Below are 19,481 nucleotides of genomic sequence, written 5' to 3'. Positions count from 1 at the left end.
CAAGGGAGGGTAAGAGAGGAGCAGAGTCCTGCCCTCATGCCTCTGTCCCAAGAAGGTGCGGGGCTCTGCAGGAGTGATAAGTGCATGCTGGTTCTCCGTGACTCCAGTCTGAACCCTCTAGTCACCGTGTCTGGGAGTCCTGGCCCTGACAAAGCAAGGGGCAAGAAGCTGGGGACAGGTGAAGCCTCTAGGGAAAGTGACATTGGAACTGATCTCTCAAGGTGCCAGTCATTTGCCAGATGGATGGAGAAGATGCCCCAGTGAAGGGTGCTGAGTACAGGTCAAGAGGCCTGATAAGGTGGTTAGGGTGATGGGGGACGACAGAGAGACTCACGTTACAATGCCGTACTAGACCTGACTGGATCATGCTGGCAGTAGGAAGCCATGGATACTCACAAGTAGAGGGTGTCTGTCTTTCTAAAAAGGTATACTTGGGTGGATAGTAAGGTCTGCACTGGAAGAAAGGAGGCTGGAAGGGAAACTGAGGCACCAAGCAGAAATGGCTCTGGCCAGGAAGGGCCAGGAATGGGGTTTGAATGAGGACAGCCTGACTCCTAAGACCTACACAACCAGAGACAGCTGTCCACTGCCGTGTTCTGGGGCTCTTCTGTTGGGTGCTGCCCTGTTCCCTGGCTGCCCTTGGTCTATCTGCCACTGCAGCATGCCTCCAACATCTCAAGAACCTCCAGTGACCCCAACTTGCCCATCTCTTCACTGGGCTGTCCTCAGACTCCAGGGCAAGTGGAGGACTTCAGAAACCTAGACAGCCCAATGGGACATGCGACAGCCCAGGGCTCTGACCTGCCCCAGGACTCCAGCTACAGCCCAGCTCAGAATTCCCTGGCCTGGGCCCAGTCAGTAACAAATGGGCTGTCACTATTGCCAGGATGGTGGAGTGTGAGGTCCCACCCTGTTCCCAGGCTCTGGGGAAGAGGGACATGGGCAGCCTGACCCCGCCCCCCATCACCGTTCCGTTACCTCTTCTAAGGCAAGCCCACCCTTTGACCTGGGAGGGAAATGGTCAGGGAAATGGCCCTCTCACCTGCCCTGACACCATCAGAGAACAAAATGCTGGCTGCCAACCAAAGGGAATTCAAAACTTCTAAGGTGAAAGCCTGTCTCCTTCTGTTGGAGAAGTGGTCACCAGGTCACTGTCATGAACTCTAGTCTCATTTGATAGCAGTAGATCTGACACAGGGCTAGGGATGCAGTTCAGCTGGCAGGGTGCTTGCCAACTGCGCATGACTCCCCAGACCCTATCCTGAGCACCTCATAAACCAAGCATTGTCATCCAAGCCTGAAATCCTTGCATTCTGGGGAGGGATCATGTCTCAAAAAAAGAGTAATAAAAGCAAAGCAAAGCACACACACACACACACACACACTCACACACACACACACACACACTCACACACACACACATTTATCTAGTTGCAACCTGGCCTTCAGTTGCCATAATTCTGTACCGTAGAATCCACCCCCACATCTGCAGAGTGGGTCTACTTGGGACCTCACGAAGCCTCACATACAGAGAGTATGGAATGACCTGTCCCTTGCAAGAACTGAAGGCTACCTCAGGACACAGGATTCAGTGTCCCTGCAGGTCACCCCACCTCTGGAGCACACATGCCCTTTGCCTGGTAGTTTCCAGAGAGGTGATTTGGGGGTCAGTTAACAGTTTGAGTCCCCAACCAGCAGAACTTCTAGTAAGACTGAGTCATTGAGAACGCTGCTCTGTTTACTAACTGAACTTGAGTGGCCTGGTTCAAGTCCCGGGAGCCACCCAAACCACACCCGACACCTCCCCATCCTGGCACTGAGCATTTCCTCTCTGACCTTAGCTAGCACTTCCTTAGCACCCTTCTTAGGCCTCCCCAGCCCCCTCTCCCTCATCCCAGGACAGCTGGCACACCCTGAGTCCTCCGGAGGAAGGGGTTCACAGCGGTGTTAGGATGGTAGGCTGGCGTTTGCTTAGGTACCGGCTCAGACCAGAAGAGGGTGAGAGTTCAAAGGAGAAGTTTGTGTGTGGGGACACAAATTAAGAGTAAGAGTGAAAGGAGGAAGGGACCTGGAAAGAACAGACTGGGAGCCAGGCCTGAGAAGGAAGCAGACCAGACGGCAATGCCGGAACTGCTCCCAGGGGCCTCCACCTCTGAGGCTCCTGGCCAGGGAAGAGATGCCAGCTTCCAGGTCATGTGGTCCTGGCCCTGAACAGTCCAAACCACAGTGAGGCGGATTTCTGGTGCTAAGATCAGAATACGTTTGCCCAGGCTATGGGACAGGGCTCCTGGAGACCTAACCACACTTAGCCTGGGGTATTGCAGGAGAGACTGACCATACAGCCGTTCAACAAAGTCATTTCCCCTGAATGTACCAGGGAAGGCTAACTGTTCAGTCCAGCAGGAATATATGCGGCTGGCTTAAAACTGAAAAAACAGCTTCTAAGAATATTCCCAGGAATGTCAGAACAGAACCCCTCTGCTTCTCCATGCTGATGTCCTGATAATGTCAGCATCCACAAGATGGATACTATTGACAGCCTGTACTGGTAGGAGACAGCCTGGGCCAATTCTGTGGTCCCTACTCTTCTTGTTTATTAATATAATTTATCATACAAACTAAACTTGCTTGTGAGTACCTGCTTACACCACGGACAGTCCCCTTACACCTGTTACTCCTGCACCCACACTGCAAACCCACCTTATTCTCCTTCACAAGGCTCAGCCTTGGTCTCTCCAGCTTCATTTTCCAGCCAAGCTCTCATCCTGAGTCACTGCTTTCCAGTAATAACCCAGGAGGCCGGCACTGTGATCCACCCCTGACAGGTCAAGAAACTAAGGCTTGGAGATCTACTCACCAAGGCAGCCACGCGCTGGGCACCTGGTGAGGAGACACCCAGGACCCCAGCTGACTCTGCACAGACAGAGCCCCTCCTCACCTCTGTGCTCACAGGCAAGCAGGTGACCTCACTGGCTCCTATGACCACTGAAGTAGCAGGTGCTGCTCAATCTCCTCCCTTCAGAATCAGTTTTATCCCGCCAGGCCCACAAGCTCTGTGCCCTTGGGCAAGTGGCTTGGCTTCTCTGGATCTACAGTTATTTCATCTGTTTAATTGGGAGGAGTTCAGTGACCCCCTGCTGTTAGATGAACCTCTCAGTGTGGCACCTCCTCTGTCTCAAGTCAAAGAAGGGCATGACCTCCACACAGCCGTCTGAGTCGTGAACAGGCCCAGTGCAATAAGAAAACACAGCCCCTCATCCCTAAGAAGTCACCGTCCCTCAGAACAAACAGTGGCAGAATCTCAAGTGTACCCCTACCAGGGCCTAGTGGCTGCACTGGTCACTGCCCTCAAGGCTGACCTGCCCTTGGCTTCAGGAAAGCAGAGGACCAGTCCTCTCTCTTCAGACTCCTGCAGGTCAGGGGCCTGGTGGAGCTGGAGACCATAGTCAGGAGCAAGCACCAAGGAGCTAAAAGAAATGTGGACCAAGGTGGTGACTGGAGACACAGAGGTAGGGACAGAAAACTTAGGGGGAAGAGACAAGACACCAAGACAAGAAAGATGAAGGCAGAGAAAGAGAGAGACACCAGAAGGAGAGGGGCTAGGGGCAGGCTGCAAGATCAGAGAAGAGAACCAAGACCCACACCCAGGGAGAAGGGGCCTGGGCTTTGACCTGGAAGGTTTGAGCCAGCAGCAAAAGGGCAGCCCCTGTGCTGGGCCCAGGAGAAGGTCATCTGGGACTTTGGGTGATGTCACAGGAAAGCTGTGGCTTGTTTGCTATTCATGGCTTACGCAACGCTGGAGATGGACCCCAGGGCCTTTTGCACACAAGGCCAGAGCTCTGCCCTGACCTGCAGTCTCTTTCAGAAGATTTCAGAAGAGGCGTTACTTAATGCAAGTCGTTTGGTGACAGAGTGGCGGGAGGGGGAGGGGGAGTGGGGAAGTTCTGGCAGAGACAAGATTAAGACATATCAGGCCTTTCTGGACTGAGCTTGGGGTCACTGACTTCTCTAGAAGCCTCCATGCGTTGGAAGTGAGCATTGAGGAGGGCCAGGAGGACACATCGCTCTCCTGAAAGCACTTACCAAGGGTTTGAGTCTCAAGATTGCTGTAGGAAGAGGCAGCAGATCTGTGCCGAGATGTCAGCTTGGCCCACAGGAGACAACCAGACACCCATGGCAGCTACCAGGAGGATGGGAAGCTAGGCAAAGGAGTGATTCTGATGTAAACTCCACAAGGACCCTTCCCCTGTGACACCACTCAGAACTAGAACCAAGTGGAGGTAATTCGAAATCCCAGGCTTGTCCCGGAAGGTCACAGAGACCACGGGCCTAGGAGTTTGCTGCGCACACTCAAAACAAAACATTGACTATTGAGAGGGTCTTCACTCAGAACTAAAGTCTCACCTCTTTTTATTACTAAATTTCTGACTTGGTGACATAGCTTTACCCAATTAGAGATGTTCAAACCATGTAGAACTCTAAAGAGTTAGAACAAAAAGCCCCACCCCTTCCACACTACGATCCATCTGTTCCCAGGGCACTCAGCTCCTGTACCAGGTTACCAGGTGCCATTCTGAAGCCTCTGAGTAATTACAAAGGGATCTCTCTCTCTCTCTCTCTCTCCCTCTCTCTCTCTCTCTCTCTCTCTCTCTCGCACGCACACACACACACACACACACACACACCCTTTGTATAAAAGAAAAGATATATACACCTTCCTTCTTTATCCAATTTTGGAGACGGTCAATCATTATACCCCTCCTTCTAGACAGCTGCATAATAGCTCACTGTTAGCTTCACCAGCTTTTCAGTAATGGGCCTGGGGACAGCTTCCTTCCAATTGCTTACTGTTGGGCAGGATGGGCACTTGATCTCTGTCGAGTCTCTTAGTGTTACAGTGTTTAGACAGTTTTGTCATGTGTGTTACAATGTTACAATTGAATCCTTGGCCCTCCACTCCCTCTTTCCAGAGTTTGTTGTTTTAAGTTTTCCTTTGAGTTATCTTCCTTTTCTTTCATCTTTGTTGATGTGTGGTGGCTGAGATGGAACTCTGGGCTTTGTGCCTGCTAGGTAAGTCCTTGAGGAGTTTTTATAACGAGGAAACAGGGCTGACTCTCCTTGGTAGAGCCACGCTGTTCCATAGCCAGTGAACTGCATCCTCCAGGGTCAAGAGGTCCTCACACAGCCAGGCCGCACCTGCAGCACCAGTCACAGAAATACCCGCTCTCACTCTGGTCGGGAGAGCTAGTCCACTTCTGGCCCTCAGTTTCCACATTATCCACCATATCATGGGCTATTGCAGGGAGCAGGAGAGCTGCAGTGCACAGGGCGGACGCATCTCTGGGCCCTAGGTAACCTCATGGGTACAGCTGGATGGCTGTGGTTCAGAGAGTAGTGCGGAGGCTAGAGAGGCAGCCTCTGTGGAGGGCAGGTGACCAGTGTCATCGTAAGCCTGAGGGACGGTGATCTGGAGATGACCTGGCATAATGAGGACTCCTAGCAGCTGCTAAGGTGAAGATGTTTTCCATCTTTATTTGGTTCTAAAATAAAATAACAATAACCCTGGGTGGAGGGAGGAAAAGCCACTTCCTAAGCCCTTCAAGAAGAGTCCAGAAGAATCTTCCAGCCTGGCCCAGGAGCAGTGCCTGGCAGGCCACGCCAGCCCGCCTCTGGGCAGGAGTCTTGTTCTTTGGAACACTCATGGTTCTTCCATCAGGCCCCTGCAGGCCCCAAGTGGCTGACAGAGGAACCTTTGTCCCCCTCTTTGCTCGCTAGCAGTCCTGCCAAGAGTCCTGGCAGTGACTTCTCTGTTGGTTCAGGTTTCCAAGGCCTCTTGGGTCTGGCGCCAGGAATGAAACCCCTTGAAACACTGAGACCCTCACTGCCTGTCCCTCACACTCCCCCCACCTCTCACTCATCCTCAGCCTCCCCAAAGCCCTGTTGACCCCCTCAGGAGAGAAAACTGAAGCTCAGGAGGGTCAAGCAAGCTGCCCAACAACTAAAAGAGGAAGAAGCCAAGAATGGATCCCCAAAGCTGGACTCAGCACGTAGCGATAGCAGCCACGACTCAGAAGCCCAGCCTTCGGGCCAAAGGCCAGTTCTGCTGTGTAGCCCCTGGGAGAGCTTGGGTTCTGTGTCAGTGTCCCCAAGTGAAGCATTGACAGCACGTGCTTCACAGGGTGGGTATTGAGATGTCAGAGGAGGAAAACAGACTTCAGAACAAGAGTGCAGAGCCCATGGTGGAGCCCCAGAAAAGCCATTAGTATCTGTGCTATTGCATGTGTGGTGTGCACCCCTGCATATATGCAGGAGGAGGCCTGGTCACGACCCCCGGGTTCTTCTTCTATCACCTCTCACCTTTTTCCTTGTGAGGAGGGTCTCTCACCAAATCAGAGGGTCACTGGTTTGTATAGTCAGGGCCGGCCAGTGCACACTCAGGACCCACCCATCTCTGTCGCCCAGTCTTGGGCTCACAGGCACAGTAACCACGCCCGGCTTCGTACATGGATGCTGGGTATGTGAACTCAGACTCTCATGTTTGCAGAAGGAGCATTCTCACCCACCGAGCCATCTCCCAGGCCCGTCACTGCTACCGTGGAACAGGGCTCTGGGTCTCACTGCTCTGTGCCTTGGCTAAGGGTGAGCACCCAAAATCTCTCCTGCCATTCACCAAGCTCAACATGGAGTATTCAGCCACAGAAATACCCTATGATACCCTCTCACACACTGAGCTAGGTGGGGAGAGGAGAGCCTGGAGCATGAATTTAGGAGAGAGGGGTACCCCCAAACTTGCCAATCAAGCCTATTGATTTCCTGGGGCAGCTTTACATTTTACAGAAAAAAATTCACAATGGAAAAGGGACCCACTTTTAAATAAAAATGAGCTCCTCCCGACCAGGACCCTGAGACATACCCTCAACACATCGAGGCCCTCCAAACCTCACCTCATCTAAGATGGTGTCTGAGCCACGGTCCTCGGTAGAACTTCTAAGAACTTTCTTTTACTTATTTCTGTCCCTTATCAGGCTCCTAGCTCTTCAAGGAAGGATTCTTCGTTGTCCAGGAAACTGATCTCATCTGCCCTGCCACAGACCTGAGGTGACAGATACAAGCAGATCCTGCCAAAGTAACACCTTTGTGAGCATTGCGGTTAAGCACTGCAGCTTCGAACTCTGACTCAGGCCAATCACTCGCTGTGTGTCTCGGGCAAGTCACTTAACCTCTCTATTGTGTCCCTATTTCCTTGGGGAGGGCGGCAAGAGGAAGAAGGTTTGTTACCTGCTGGGGACTCCCTCAGACCACAGAACACAATTCTTCAAGTTTCTCATCAGCTGCATGACAGGAGCCCAACCTCAGCCTCCACCTCCCTCTAGAGCTGACCCAAAGGCTTACGGAGGCCTCAAGTTATTTTCCATTTATTTTGCAAATGGGAGTTACATGTTTGTTTTTGGAGGTGGGCTCTTACCATCAAGCTCAGGTGACTTAAAACTCCCCATCCTCCTCCCTCAGCTCCTGAGTGCTGGGATGACATGATTGGATCATCATGTGCAGTCTAAAAGCCGCATTTATGTTGAAAACACACAGACTTGTGTTGAAGAATGCAAACTCCTCAAGCTGTCCAATGCATGCCTGCACACACACATACACTCTTAAAATAATGTCACATATTTTCAAAATAAAACACCACAAGCCCTCACAAGAATTGTGGTTAAGGTTTATTCTTCCCTCAGGGAGAGAGAAGGCCTCAGGGATGTCCCAGATCTTATTCCCTGAGGGTCCTTCTGCTGTCAGGCTCGCTTGCTTGCTCACCCTTTTGGTATCTACAGAGCACCAGGATGTGGTGGACACAGGGTGAGGTTACTGGGCGTGTGGATTAGGCAGCAGGCACACGCCCTCCCACAGTGTGGTAGCTGGGTCTCACCACAGTCAGCTCCTGAGGGGAGGGACCACCCAGACCCCTTCCTCTGAGACCAGACATGAGCCTGGGGGAAGGAAGGGAGGCAGAGGGAGAGCATAAGGCGATAGGTGGCCGTGGGGGTCACCAAGACAGATGACACACACATTCCACACTTCTGCATATTGCTCTGGGAAAACAACACAGAACCCTAGCCTTAAGGCGCTGGGATCTAGAGGAGTCCCTAGTTTCTGCACACAACAGCCCAAGGAAACAAGCAGTTGCTACCCTCCCCAGGGGTAGACCAGATGGCCATATTGGTGGTTGCAGAAGCATCTAGAGAGTCAGCCACCTGATGTTTTACTAGGGTTTTTCAGGGGTACTACCACAGCTTCTAGAAAACTCTCCTTTTGAAAGGGGGTTCAGTTTGCCTACCACATCCTGTCTAACCAAATCCATGTGGCTAAGGATCAGCCAGTAACAAAGATGCAAACAATGTCAAGCTAGCACCAAGACTAAGCACTTCTGAGTAATCAAAGCAAGCACTCAGAGGCAGCAGCCTGCATCCCTACTGATGTAATTAACCTAATTCCCACTGCCCAGTTCCAACCTCTTTGAATGAGCTATATAAACTAAAAATTAACTCATTCATTAATATTTCTAAAGGATTTTTTTCCCAATAAGTCATCCCAAACTATTGTCACAACTCATTTCTCAGATCGGGACATGGAGGCTGTGTCACTAGGACACTGCCTCAGTGCATCCCATCCATCTTGTCACACACGGTGGAACGGGCTCCCTCCCATTTCCCGAGAGTGTGTGGTAAAGACATTGCAGGAACAGTCTGAGGTGGTAAGTCCCAAAGTGGACTAGGTAGGCCTCAAGGCAGCTGTCCCTCAAGACAGTACTGGAAAGATTGACACCCTGTTGTCCATGACCCAGATCCTGGGAGTCTGCGCATGTCATGAAGGAGACTGAAAGTGCCCACATACCCTCAAGAGCGATTCCTCCTGTGGTTTGGTCTCCTTCCCTTCCACAGAACCCTGTGATGCCAGCCAGGCCTACTGGCCACAGCGTGTGTGGCAGAGTATTGCCCCTGCTGGGAAGGAATCACCAAACACGACAGGCAGGTCAGGGCTCACACCCGGAAAACCCTAACACAATCTCAGCACCTCCCACCTCTGTGCCTGTGTCCCCCCAACACACACATCCTACAGTTCCCCTGTCCCAGCCAGAGCAGATGGTCTGGTTTATGGCCCAACAACCCAGCACATAAAGCCCCAGACTTCAAATTTTAAACTCAGTTAGTTCTAGTTGTCTGGAATCTTCCATTTCCACAACTTCAAATGTAAGCACCGAGTTTGAAGGGGGTGGGTATACCATGCTGGTAAAATGGAGCATGTCAGGCCACCCAGAAAACTGGGTGGGGCCTTCAAGGCCCTGCAAAGGCTGCAGCCTCCCCCTGCTCCCTGCTCTCTTTACCACACACCCCAGAGCCATTGGTCTTCCACTCCCCATCCACGCTCCCCCTCACTCCTGTTCCTGCCAGCTTCCCTTCGGGCAACTTGAGGCCAGATTGTGCTTTGAACCCAGCTCAGAGACGGGCTTCCTGTCTGGGGACTGGTTTCCTGCCATTCCTGTGAAAGCCATCTCCCCTTTGCTCCTACAACCTTTGACCACCAAGTGTCTCTGGCCAACACCAGTGTGGATGCAGCTAACAATTTGTTCTTGGTCAAAAAAGCCTTGACGAATGGGCAGATGGTGTTCCCACCCCAGGAGTGGTGTGCTCCAAGCTTCCCGCTCTCTCTCTTTTCAGTTGTCTTCCTGAGAGGCTAGGAGCTCCTTAGGAAGAATGGGCTCCTCCCAAATTCCCTGCCATGAGCGTATAGCAAAGCAGGCGCCTCATAGATGCCCAAGAATGAAGGCTGCCTCTTGGCTCACCCACAACCTCCCTGCCTCATTTTTCCTACCTGAAAAATGGGGTTGTTGATGAATTTGCGTAGTATAGTGGCCAACTGAGGTGGTGTCTGTAATTCCAGCTACTCAGGAGGCTAAGGCAGGGGCATCTCAAGTTCCAGACTTATCTGGCCTAGAAAGTGAGTTCAAGGGCCAGCCTGGGCAACTTAGTGAGACCCTCTAGGCCTCTCACCCACCCTCTCTCATCCCCTAGGGGAGGGGAAAGAGAAAAGAGAAACCAGGGCTGAGGCTGAGGTCTGGCTCAGAGTTAGGGCAACCGCATTACATGTGAGACTCCCTGGGGTCCATTCCTTTGGTGGGGGATGGGCAGGGACAAAGAGAGAGCCTCACTGCCTGGCAGCCAATGCTCTTATACTGAGGGGACCGAGATTGAGAACCTGAGATCGGGCAGAGGACAAGCCTGATTGGGCAACTGGTTACCTCCTCAGTTGGCACGTGACCTCACTGACAAACCTACCAGCAAACCTGACTGCATCTTACCACCACCTCTTCCACAAGAGCACAGTCACTTGCAGTCAGTAGCTCCTACCCGCTAAAGCAGGGACCCAAACCCACCTCAGTGCCAGAGTCCAGAGCTGAGATCAGACCTGCCCTCTCCTTATGCCTGCCTCAGCCCCACCCACATTGGTGCTCTTTGCTCCCTGCTGTGCTCCTCAGAGAAATGGCCCAGAACTCTTACCATTTGGGTTGCCCTCAGGCTAGCCTGTAATGATAGGCAGTCCCTCAAAGGTGCCCACATCCTGGTCCCCAGAATCGGAGCACCTGTTCTTAGATAGCAGAAAGTCACTTGACAGCTATGACTTCGGGGTGGTGTTATGAAGTCATCTTTTTGTACACTGTGAAGATGTGTCTTTGCCAAGGCGACAACTGATTGGTTTAACCAAAGAGCTGACTGACTGGTAGTGAGGCAAGAGATATAGGCAGGACAGCCAGACTGAGGACACTGGGAGGGAGAAGCATGGAGTCTCAGGAGTTTCGAGAGATGCAGAGAGTAGCAAGATGAATGTGTCACATTGAAAGACAGTATTACCGGGGCTGGAGAGATGGCTCAGTGGTTAAGAGCACTGCCTGCTCTTCCAAAGGTCCTGAGTTCAATTCCCAGCAACCACATGGTGGCTCACAACCATCTGAGATCTGGTGCCCTCTTCTGGACTGTAGGAATACATGCAGATAGAATACTGAGAATACTGTATACATAATAAATAAAATTTAAAAAAAAAAGAAAGACAGTATTACCATGTGGCTGATGGTAGATAAAGAAATATGGGTTAATTAAAAATGTAAGAGTTAGAGCTAGTAATAAGCCTGAGCTATCGGCTGAGCATTTACAGTTAATATTAAGCCTCTGAGTGGTTATTTGGGAGCAGTTGCTGAGACACAGAGAAGCTCCACATACAGGGTAGCCAGGTGTGATCTCGAAGCTGATTAAACTAATTGTTAACTTGATATAACTTAGAGTCGCCTGGGAAAAGACTTTGGGTTTTTTTTTTCATTCACTTTAGATTTTTAATTACAAGTGTATGTACAGCACCTCCCAAGGCCAGAAATGCTGGATCACACAAGGGCTGGATTTACATTACACGTGGCTCAAGGCCAGAGGTGCTGGATCACACAGGGGCTGGATTTACACTACACGTGCCTCAAGCCATCCACTGTGAGTTCTGGGAATCATATGAGGTCCTCAGAAAGAGCAGGAAGCATACTTAACTGGTGAGCCTGAGAAGAAAATCTTCATGAGGAATTATCTTTGCCAGGCTGACCTGTGAGCCTGTCTATGGACCACTGTCCTGGGCCTGTGGTTGTGTCTGTGGGCCACTGTTCTGGGCCTGTGGTTGTGTCTGTGGGCCACTGTCCTGGGCCTGTGGTTGTGTCTATGGATCATTGTCCTGGGCCTGTGGTTGTGTCTATGGACCACTGTCCTGGGCCTGTGGTTGTGTCTGTGGGTCACTGTCCTGATTGTTAATTGACCCAGCCCATTGTGAGAATATGTAAGTAGCAAGGACAGCTTTACTCTTCACTCCTGGCAATGGCTGGGATGTGACCAGCTTGCGTGAGTTCCTGCCTTGACTTCCCCTCAGTGATGGACTATAACTTGGAACTGTGAGTTGAATAAATCCTTTCTTCTCCTAAGTTGCTTTTGGCCAGGGTGTTTGTCACAGTAAGAAAAAAACTAGGATGGCACCCACACCCATCCCTCTCTCACGGAGGGACTCGGACTCTGGGGACTGTTCTGATAAGTTCATGCAACAGGGGTGAGCATCTGTCCTTAACCACGACCCTGGGCTGCTCACTGAGCGTGGACTACAGACCAAAGAGCAGGGCAACCTAAGCAGCTCTGAGAGGAAGAGACTGAGGCCAAGGAGCTGAACCGGAACACAGGCTTGCAATGCAGGGTCCGCTAACACCATCCCTCAGCAGCCTCTCCTCATGCGCTCACTGCCCCTGCCATCCTTGAGCCCCAGGGAAATGCTGGGTGTGCCCAGCCATTCTATGCATTGATTTCCTGACCACCCACCTCCTTGCACAAGAACTGCCCCATCACCAGCCTGGGCTGAGAACTCAGAACCTGTACCCCCAAGAAAGCAGAAGTGATTCTGAGCCCTGCTGACTCAGCTGTGGGTACTTCCAGCATTTCCAAAGCATGTGGAGAGGACACCCAGGCACCCCCACCAGAGCCCAGGCAGAGGTCCCAGGCTGGAGCCAAAGGCTGCTCAGATCTGCCCAAGCGCATTTCCAAGTCCGGGCTTCCTCAGAGAGGCACACAATGTACTCAGCCCTCTGTGCCTATCGGAGTATCTGGTCCCACAATTGGGATCGGTTAGGGTTAGGGTTAGGTCAAGGGGCAAGGCTGAGAGCTGAATCCTGCAGCAGCCTGCTCAAGCCACTGCCAGCTGTTGACTTCAGTTGCAAGCATTTCTTTCTAAGACAGCTGCATCATACAAACTGCACCTCCATTCCATCCAGCAGCGTAGCTCTTTTCCAATCTCACTTGTGACCCTTGCTGCGAAAATGCTGAGACTCTGAGATAAATAAATTGCCCGGTGTCCCACTATTGACCGAACCCAGAAACAGCACAGGGCCCTGAATCCGGAAGCAGCACAAAGAGGATGCCACAAACAGCCCTTTCCCTGCACCCCAGGGCTGGCTCAGCGCCTCCCTCTGGAGGTAGCATAGAAAGGGCCACCTGTGGGACACCAGAACCTGTGGGTCCTGTGGGACACAGGTTAACCCCATCAAGAGCTTCTGGAATGTCACCTAGCCGATCAGCACCTCACTTCAATGGGAGGCAGGAGACTACCTCGCAGAGGTTCCCAGGAGGAAGAATCGAGCCAGGCCATCAGACACCTTCACACTTTCCCATCTACCACTGGGCCAACCAGAATGTCACCAATGGGAGCGTGGAGCTGCCAGGTGGGTCACTGACTCCCTAGGGCAGGGGATCTTCCACTCTGAAGCATGTCCCTTATGCCAGGCATTGCGCTGTGCACCTGCCATCCCAGGCACTTGGGTAACTGAGGCAGGGGAATTATTTGAGCCCAGAAGTATAGAAATGGCCTGGGAAACATGATAAGACTCACGGGGAAAATAGTAAAGAAAAAAAAAGGTCTTAGTGAGAGAACCAGAAGATAAAAAGAGCTGGCTGCCTTGTGCTGTCTCTTCCGTGTTTGGGGCAGTAAGTGTGCTTGGGTCTATTTGTCCCTGAAGCTCACACAAACTTATACAGCACAGTCTCCTCCTGCCGGGAATTCAGTAACGGCCAGACAATGGGAATGCCTCTCCTGTGATCACACAGGTCCAGCAAACTTCTGGGACATGCATCTCTTGATACCCATGGAGTTTGCAGCCTACCCTGCAGAGCCGTGGGGCCTCTCTAGTGGGCCGCCCTTCTGTTTGTGGAGAAACCGTGTTTTTATTGGTTTGCAGTTTGTTTCTTCCCATCTGCTTTACTTCAATAAGCGAATTCTGCCGCTTAAAGTAACTGCAAACTGGGGGGAACAGGTCCGATCATACACGCTGTGTCCCATAAGGCAGTTTCACTTCTCCACACAGCCTCCTGGCCTCAGCTGCTGACACAGAGCGTGTGGCTCCACGGAGGTCTGTGGAGATTTGCTTAGAAAGGGAAAAGAAACTCAAATGCACAGCAAAGCATCAAAAACCTGGGCAGAGGGCGAAACAGGAAAACATTCGAGTGTTCCTGTGAGCCGTGCTCAAGTACGAAGGGCATCGAAGTCTCCGAGGCGCCCGTTTGACGCAGATGCCCTAGGCTCACCCTCAGAGAGCCTGACTCATAGATGCTGGAGCTCTAAGAAACATCCATGAGGGCTGAGGAGGTGACTCAGAGGGTGAGAAAGCTTGCTCTGCAAGCTTAAAAATCCGAGTTCAAATCTCTGGAACCCACGTTAATCCAGACATGACTGTGTGTCTATAACTCCAGTACTGGGGGGCAAAGACATGTATATTCTGGGAGTTTGATGTCCAGCCCATCTAGCAAAACAGTGAGCTGCCAGTTAAGTTACAGGCTCCGTCTCACTGCAGGACAGTGGACAGTGATAGAGGAGGACATCCAGCATTTGCACTGACCCCCTCCCCACACGAGCATGTGTGTGTGTGTGTGTGTGTGTGTGTGTGTGTGTGTGTGTGTACACGTACACCATACCGACCTCTGTATATGGCTCAGATGGATGACACAGGCAGAAGCCAAGAGCTATATGAAGTAATAATATTCAGAGCCTTAGGGGATCATCATCTGCATCATCTGCTGAGCACTGTCGGGTCCTGTCATTTAACCTTTGTGACAATCCTACAGGGTAGCTCCTGTTCGGAACACCGTTTTACAGAAGTGGAATCTGAGGCATTAACCCACCTCTGTAGCGTGTAGCCCTGTGAAATCTGTGGCAGTCTATGCTTGGACCTTCTGAGGTCTCGGATTTCTAATCGGCAAACTGGGGGTGTTACTCATCATGTGGCCATGGTGGAGCACCGAAAAGCCAACTCAAGCTGTCCTTCATAGTCAAACATCTAAGAGACGGGACTACAGTCCATCGTCCCAGCCCACTCTGCAGACGGTGAAACTTCTCTCTGGACCCAGGGAACTCTGTCTTGTGCATAAACTCCTATGCAGAGGATGGAGGACCCAGAAGACATAACACTGAACTGTGGTCTAGGGACTCCCAGGTTGCTAAGAGACAGACAAGATGATTGACAATGGGGGAGGAGTTGTGATGGGGGAGGGGGACCAGTGGGGGAGAGGTGTAGAGACTTCTCCACCAGCAAAAGGGTTGAGTTTTATAGAAAGAGGCCCCGTGTGGGGTTCATCTACTCCTCAAAGAGTCGGGGAGTCCAGAGTCACCACCCCTGGCTCTCGGAGACTGGCACCTCACAGGTTTAAGCCAAACCTTTTGAAGGAGATTGCTGAGTCAACCCCTTCCACAGTCTGACCCGGCCAGGCACACCGCAGCAGCAAGGTACAAAGCCGATCTTGCCTTTTTTTGACAGAAGCAAGAACCACAGATCCTCTTGGAAAGGGGAAGGAGAGGGAAGCAAAGGGGAATTGGGGCTTTCTTAAGACACTGAGCAAACAAAAGAACTCCTCCACCACTTCCTCACTGTGTGACCTCAGACCTGAAACCTGCCCTCTCTGAGCCACAGACATACACGGGACATCAAACTCTCCAGGCCGCTCCTGGGTGGCTGTAGGCGGTGATTTCTGTACCAGAGCTCCCTCGCTGTAAATGCCTCAGGATGGAAGCAAAGGCAGTGCAATGCTTTCAGGCAGAACTTGGCCGAACGGCTCCTGTCTTCCATATGCAAAGAACTTTTAGATATCAATAAGAAAATATGAACATGGTGGGGAGAAGGGAGGCTCACACAAGTGAGTCTGTCTATTTTCTATGACCCACTATAGAAAGTCAGGGAGACGGCTCAGTGCTTGAGAGGTGGCCTGTTCTGCCAGCACAGAACTCACATAAATAGCAGATGTGGTGGTACATACATGTAAGGCCAGTACTAGGGAGGCGGAAGCAGGAGGATCCACAGGGCTCCCAGGCCAGCCAGCCTAGCCTAACCAACAAGCCCAGGATCCCAGTGAGAGACCCCCTAAGCAGGCAGAAACTGTCACGGTCAAACAGTCACATATCTCAAAATGGGTAGTGAGGGGCCGGAGAGATGGCTCAGCAGTTGAGAGTACTAGCTGTTCTTCCAGAGGACCCAGGTTCAATTCCCAGCCACCCACATGGTAGCTTACAACTGTCTGTAACTCCAGTTCCAGGGGAAGCTGATGCCCCCTGGTCTCCTTAGGCACCTGCACCTATACACACAAACCCACATAGAGACTGCCACATGTAGACATCAATAAAAATAAAATATTTTTTTTGAGACAGGTGTCACTAAGTTTCTCTAGCTATCCTGGAAGCTCTGCAGACCAGGCTGGCCCTGAACTCACAGAGATCCGCCTGCCTCTGCCTCCCAAGTGCTGGGATTAAAGGTGTGTGCCACCATGCCCAGTGCAAACCTATTATTTTTAAAGTAGCATAGGGAGATGGCTCTTTGGGTAAGAACATTTGCTGTGCAAGCATTAGGGCCTTAGTTCAAATCCCCATCACCTGTACAAAAAGCTGGGAATGACCACACGTGCCTGTAACCCCAGCATTAGAGGACAGAGACAAGTTGATGGCTGGAGTTCCCTGGTGGCCAGGCTACCTAAACCGGCCAGCCTCTGAGTCTGTGAGAGACATTGCCTCAAGGACCCCACGTTCTCCTCTCTCTGCATGCACATCTGGACGGGGGAGGGGGGTAGAGACAGAGAGAGAGACAGAGTGGCATCTCCACCTATGGAGTTGTATCCACAGGACAAGTACACAAAGCACAACTATTCCATAAAGCATCCATTGCGAAGCTGCTCACTCGTCTTGCTCGTAATAATAAAAAACAAAATGAGAAGTAGACCCAACAGCAGTTACATGCGTCCCAGGAAGACCTTTTCTTCCCCTGGAGAACACGGAGAACCTGTAGGTGACTGCCTCTGGTTAGGAACAAGTTGGCTTCCAGCGGGTTTCGGAACAGGATGGACCCGCTATGGCTATGCTGCTTTTCACAAGCACCAGCATCGCTCTTCAGATCTGACTCAACCCTGGGAACCTTGACACGCACCTCTTTAGAAGCGCTATGGTCCCCGCCGGTGCGACCCTTCCCGCCCTCTGCAGGTCTGAACGCCAAGCGCCACGGTACCTTCTCCCCAGTGTCCCCTGTGGTTCCTGTGGCTTCAGGCTTCCTTCTCCTGGTCACACAGTTGTGCTGGTAAGGGCTGTTTGCTTGGAACCGTTTCTCCTATTCACGCAAAATTTCCTCTGAGCCCCGCGGAGCACAGTCCCCAGGCACATCCTAAGAGTCGCACTCTGTCCAGAGTTCTGTGCGGGACAAGGACAGAACTCAGCTGGACAAACAGCTGGAGCCGGGAGAGGAGGGAGGAGCAGGAAACGGCGAGCGGAGGGCGGGGGCGCCAGCTGTGTGGCGTGGGGGCGCTAGAGGAGACCAAGCCTGCCAGCCAAGCTGCGCTCCTGGGTGGTAGCAGTCCACTAGGGATGACCCGCCCCTTCGCTGGGGGCTGCAAATGGAGCCTTGAAACCAGGCTGCTGGGGTTGGGGGTAAGTCCTGAAGACCTGCTCCCCTCTAAGATCTGTCTCAAACTCCAGGCTCTCGCATCTGCTGTACCTAGTTCGAGTGCTATTCCTGTCCCTGTTGTGGACAGATGACTTCCAGGTCCTTCTTTGAGGCTGCTCTGGGTTTCCACATCACAGCAGGCACTGACCATGCTGGGCCACCCGCTAGGTGTCTCATGTTCAGACTGGGAACTCCCTGAGCAACTTTCGTCCCGAGTCTGTCCCAAGCACCTAATATTGCCTAGTTTGTTGGTTACATCATCACCACCAGCAGCGGCATTATTGAAGCAGCCAAGAACCAGGCAGGGTACTGGGCACTCAGTGCTGACCTTCACAGTCTAGACACTCAGTACTTGATCCTCCTCACGGCAGCGCTGGCAGACAGGTATTTTTATTATTCTTGTTTATTATACTTGTTTCTTGGTGAGTCTTTTACTTGACACCACCCAGCCAGCGGAGGGCAGAGCTGCAGTCCAACCAGGTTGATCCCAGTCCTTGGTCTGCAGATGACATAGCAGTCCTTGGTGTGTGTGTGACCCACAGTGGGAGCTTCCATTAAGAATGTGGCTAGAACAGCTCACCCATTGCCGACAAGGAAGTTGTGCCCAGGCAGCCACGTTGGGGCTGACAACTGGGACAGAGCTGAAGTTCCTCGGGGTCTGAACTCACGCTGCCTAAAACTGCTTAGAGATGAGGGGAGAGGGGACAGAAAGGAAAGGGGAGGAAAACAAGGAAAGGGAATAGAGAAAGAGAAGGAGGGGAGGAGAAAGATGAAGAGAAGGGAATAAGATAGGAAGGAAGGGGAGAAGAATGGAGGGAGGGGACTGAGGGGAGACTGAGGGAGAGAGAGATGCGGGGAAAGAGAATGGAGGGAGGGAGGAGAGAAGAGAGGGGATGGGAGGACAAAGGCCGGGGTAGGGAGCCCAGCCTCACAGTTTTGGACAATAGGACATGTCTGCCATCGCCTGTGACCATGGACACGTCTGTCATCGCCTGTGACCATGGACACGTCTGTCATTGCCTGTGACCATGGACACATCTGTCACCGCCTGTGACCGTGGACACGTCTGTCATCACCTGTGACCATGGATGGTGGACATGTCTGTCACCACCTGTGACCGTGGACACATCTGTCATCACCTGTGACCATGGATGGTGGACACGTCTGTCATTGCCTGTGACAGTGGATGCGTCTGTCATCGCCTGTGACCATGGACATTCATCGCCTGTGACAATGAACATTCATCGCCTGTGACCATGGACATGTCTGTCATTTCCTGTGACAGTGGACGGTTGACATGTCTGTCATCACCTGTGACAGTGGACGGTGGACATGTCTGTCATCACCTGTGACAGTGGACGGTGGACACGTCTGTCATCACCTGTGACAGTGGACGGTGGACACGTCTGTCATCACCTGTGACAGTGGACGTCTGTCATCGCCTGTGACAGTGGACGGTGGACATGTCTGTCATCACCTGTGACAGTGGACGGTGGACACATCTGTTATCACCTGTGACAGTGGACGTCTGTCATCGCCTGTGACAGTGGACGGTGGACATGTCTGTCATCACCTGTGACAGTGGACGGTGGACACATCTGTTATCACCTGTGACAGTGGACGGTGGACATGTCTGTCATCACCTGTGACAGTGGACGGTGGACACATCTGTCATCACCTGTGACAGTGGACGGTGGACATGTCTGTCATCACCTGTGACAGTGGACGGTGGACATGTCTGTCATTTCCTGTGACAGTGGACGGTGGACACATCTGTCATTGCCTGTGACAGTGGACGGTGGACACGTCTGTCATCACCTGTGACACTGGACGGTGGACACGTCTGTCATTGCCTGTGACAGTGGACAGTGGACACATCTGTTATCACCTGTGACAGTGGACGGTGGACATGTCTGTCATCACCTGTGACAGTGGACGGTGGACATGTCTG

The 19,481-nt window shown here is 52.1% G+C and overlaps 1 protein-coding gene across 3 annotated transcripts in view; it reads right to left on the bottom strand.

The window, feature by feature from the left end:
• Cmklr1 (chemerin chemokine-like receptor 1) overlaps positions 1 to 17,474 on the bottom strand; it is a 42,745-nt gene extending 25,271 nt beyond the window's left edge. Inside the window, exon 1 of one of the 3 annotated variants that reach the window (XM_075983268.1) lies at positions 17,021 to 17,474. The gene's annotated coding sequence lies outside the window, so the exon portion shown is untranslated. Of the gene's footprint in view, positions 1 to 6,944; positions 7,084 to 17,020 lie in introns of those variants that run through there. The other 2 variants (XM_075983250.1, XM_075983260.1) reach the window with 2 other exon arrangements.
• Positions 17,475 to 19,481: the final 2,007 nt, after the last annotated feature.

The sequence above is a fragment of the Microtus pennsylvanicus genome, chromosome 1, assembly GCF_037038515.1.
Source record: "Microtus pennsylvanicus isolate mMicPen1 chromosome 1, mMicPen1.hap1, whole genome shotgun sequence".
NCBI lineage: Eukaryota > Metazoa > Chordata > Mammalia > Rodentia > Cricetidae > Microtus > Microtus pennsylvanicus.
Note: the sequence above shows the minus strand (reverse complement) of the source record. Positions and strands in the feature narration are given on the sequence as shown.